The sequence below is a fragment of the Sander lucioperca genome, chromosome 12 (genome assembly GCF_008315115.2).
Source record: "Sander lucioperca isolate FBNREF2018 chromosome 12, SLUC_FBN_1.2, whole genome shotgun sequence".
Taxonomy (NCBI): Eukaryota; Metazoa; Chordata; class Actinopteri; order Perciformes; family Percidae; genus Sander; species Sander lucioperca.
In genome coordinates this window covers 178518-182249 of record NC_050184.1, presented here as the reverse complement: position 1 = coordinate 182249, position 3732 = coordinate 178518, and the positions used below count along the sequence as shown (strand labels likewise).

Below are 3732 nucleotides of genomic sequence, written 5' to 3'. Positions count from 1 at the left end.
GATCAGGTACCAAACAACCTGTAGAACCAAAACCAGACACCAGTAATCTGTAGATTTGCAACCAGAACAAATGGGCGATAATCTTTGAACCAGAACCAAAGGGTAACTTGCAACAAGTGCAGAACCAAATGTAGATAGAGCAGCATAAAATGATAGGAGAGAGGTGAAGAGAACCAATAATATTAGGGATGAGTGGTAGATGTTATAGGAGAGAGGTGAAGAGAACCAATAATATTAGGGATGAGTGGTAGATGTTATAGGAGAGAGGTGAAGAGAACCAATAATAGATAGAGTGGATAGAAGGGCCAGTAAAGACAGATGTGATAGAAGTAGAGGGAGATGGAGATGGAGAGGAGCTGGAGGGCAGCTGCACACCTGTAACACAAAATGGAAACATGCATTAGTCATACAAAACAGAAAAAAACATCACATGAAAAGTGATTGCTTTAAATATGTGAATATTTCTATATCCAAATTAGTGTGATTTAGCCAAGAGGATTTTAATAGTGTCATTCTTTCACTACGACTTTAGTAGGTGTCTGTATTCAGTGACTTCTGTCTTCAATCACATCATGGGGCAAAATGTTCGCATGTGTGAAGTATACTGTGGAGTGTCCAAGGAGTCACTAACACAGATGGTGAAATACTAACTAAAAGTATGTAGAGTGCACAAGCAGATGTGTACAGTAACGTTAAGACAGTAGTAGTATTTACTGCCGAACAAAGTGTCAAGGCAACACATGTCATAGCAACGACATCATTCATGTGTGTGAACATACTGTCGAGTTGCCACGGGTAACCAACACTGATGGTCCAGCAGCAACGTAGAGAGGAGGTGGACAAGAGCATTGGGGGGAGAGAGGAGAGGATTTTCAGTTTCATTTTACAAGACAAGAAATTCACAACAGTAATTTATTTTATTATCAAGATTTTTTTTTTTATACTGTAATATTAATTAAATATCATACATAGTACATACGTGCAGTGGTGGAAGAATTATTTAGATCATTCATATAAGTAAAATATTTATATATATATATAGAAAATGAGTTCCATTTTGTTTTCTATTGTCCTTTTTATTGTGAACAGCGTGATTTTTTTGTTTCGTAGGATAAAAGCAGAGATTGACTTGGTAAATATGGATGATGCTCAAAGACTGAGATGGCTGTTCACATATGAAACATAAATTAGCCAATTACCTAGAAAAGCTTGGGAGAAGAGGAAAAAAGCTCTTTATCAAATTGTAGATGAGAATTTGTTGTTTGTGTGTGGCTGAGTTACAACACACACGGAGATGAGAAGGGTATGTATGGACTTATGTAACTCTGGGGAATACGGTGAAAAAGCTAAAGTCCAAGTAAGTCGACGTGTTCCTTTAAACGTGCATAGATGCTAAACAGTTATCTACAGTCGAGTTGTGTGATCTATTATCAATTTCAGTTATAGCATTACTATACTTACCAACCAAAAGCGCACAGTAGTATCGATGTTCTGTTGAGAAAAGTGACAAACTGTGAGTTAGAGTGTTCAAGCTCGCAGTGTACAAACAGAAAGACAAAAAAACTCAGTAAAAGGCTAAATTCTGCTCTAACAGTGAGTCTGGCTGTGAGGCAGAGCAACTATTTAAAAAAATAATATAATATTTATTTATGACTACATGTATTGTTGAATGCAGCTGATAAAATAAGATAAAGCACATTTACTGTAGTTAGTGTTATTACACAATTGAGTGGCTGGTGATGTGAACATTTACTAGCAATTTGCCTGGTCCACAAACAGGTTAATTGTGCTCCTTTTATTTAACAACAAACAAACATAAGCCACAATGTCAGTTACAAGCTAAACAGTTTAAAGATTAGGTTCATTGGCAAAAGGCAGATTTAAGAGGACTGCTAACTTTAGCTAAGTGCTAATCTTTTGCAGTTATGCTTGCTCTAAAATTTCAGCCAGAGATTTTTATTGACAGTATTATAACTCACTATAAACACTATTAAAACTCAGCATCAACTGTCACTCTCACAGAGTACAGCTTACCATACATCCCTAAGTACATTCATGTATTTTCTTTTATTGTCCATAGTATTTACGAGGATTGTCTTTTTATCATCCTGTTTATGATGTGTGTGATGTCTTTAGGCTACTGGGACCTTGAATTAAACCTACCTACCTACCCACCTAGCTAGCTTGCTACCTACCTACCTAGCTAGCTACCTACCTATCATTAAAAGTGGGGTCTAGCTAACAATGTCACAGAGCAACATTAGCTAGTTTGTTTATCCATTGGCAATAGCTAAACCACTAACAATGCGTTTAATGTCAGTTAACAAAGCTAATATTATCTAAAGATAGCTAAAAATGATTTAACCAAGCTGCTATCATTAGCTAATATTACCACCAATGCTAATTAATGGTTTTGAATCACCTGTGCTTTTCCTACTATAACATGTCAACATGTTTGCCATGAAAAAATCTACAGTGTGAGTGGATCTCGCAGAAAGTGACCATGACCCCTGGTGGTGGTGGCAATATTAATGCACGGTGCAAATAGTCCCGGAAATGGTGTCTTGATAATATGACTAATAACTATGATAGACTTATTTAAAGGTCCTATGACATGGTGCTCTTTGGATCTTTTTATATGACCTTAGTGGTCCCCCTAATACTGTATCTGAAGTCTCTTTTATATAGGCCTTAGTGGTCCCCTAATACTGTATCTGAAGTCTCTTTTATATAGGCCTTAGTGGTCCCCTAATACTGTATCTGAAGTCTCTTTTATATAGACCTTAGTGGTCTCCTAATACTGTATCTGAAGTCTCTTTATAGAGGCCTTAGTGGTCCCTTAAAACTGTATCTGAAGTCTCTTTTATGTTTGTGGCGTCTGCCAGAGTGGATGATGTCATCGCTAGAGTGCAGCACCTTAAAAAAAATATCTTTCTCCCCTCTCTATAAATTGCTCTCACGCCCACAATATCTAATTGTCATACACAATTTATACATCAAAACATAGGTATTTGTGTCTAGTTTCAGCCAATGTGCTCAGTTTTGCGATATGCCTTATACTTTTGGCCCACATTTTTAAGTTTATCAACATAAAGTTTACATGAATACGTTCACAAAGGCCTTGTGGTGGTCACGATTACATCATTTCACCGATAGCCCTTATCGTTTTAGCAGTCTGAGGCTTTATTTGAGAGCTTGCTCTGTGTCTTTGAACAGCTCCAGTGGGGCACAGCTGACAGTTTCAGCAGGTGACACGGTCGTTAACCTGATTAAAGATCAAAGAGATCTCATCACAGACTTCAAAGGGTGTTTTCACTGGTCATACGTTACCATGACAACACTTTCACAGACAGTCAACTTGAATACTACAGGCAGTAATATGAACATTAGTCTACATCTTTAGTGTTCCACTTCTGTCTGACTGTCTCTGTCTCTGTCTGTCTCTCTGTCTGTCTGTCTGTCTCTGTCTCTCTCTGTCTCTCTCTGTCTCTGTCTCTCTGTCTGTCTCTGTCTCTGTCTGTCTATGTCTCTGTCTGTCTGTTTCTGTTTTTCCCTGTCTCTGTCTCTCTCTGTCTCTCTGTCTGTCTGTTTGTTTCTCTCTGTCTGTCTCTGTTTGTCTATGTGTCTCTGTCTCTCTGTCTGTCTCTGTGTCTCTCTGTCTGTCTCTGTCTGTCTCTCTCTGTCTCTCTCTGTCTGTCTATGTCTCTCTGTCTGTCTGTCTGTCTGTCTCTG

The 3732-nt window shown here is 38.1% G+C and overlaps 1 long non-coding RNA gene across 1 annotated transcript; it reads right to left on the bottom strand.

Moving 5' to 3' along the window:
* Positions 1-237: 237 nt before the first annotated feature.
* On the bottom strand, positions 238-1522 carry LOC116065569. Its single transcript, XR_004898997.1, has 3 exons — positions 1462-1522; positions 780-805; positions 238-375 (listed from the first exon to the last, which is right to left on the bottom strand). It is a non-coding gene; the product is annotated as an uncharacterized LOC116065569 (long non-coding RNA).
* Between the last annotated feature and the right edge of the window lie 2210 nt (positions 1523-3732).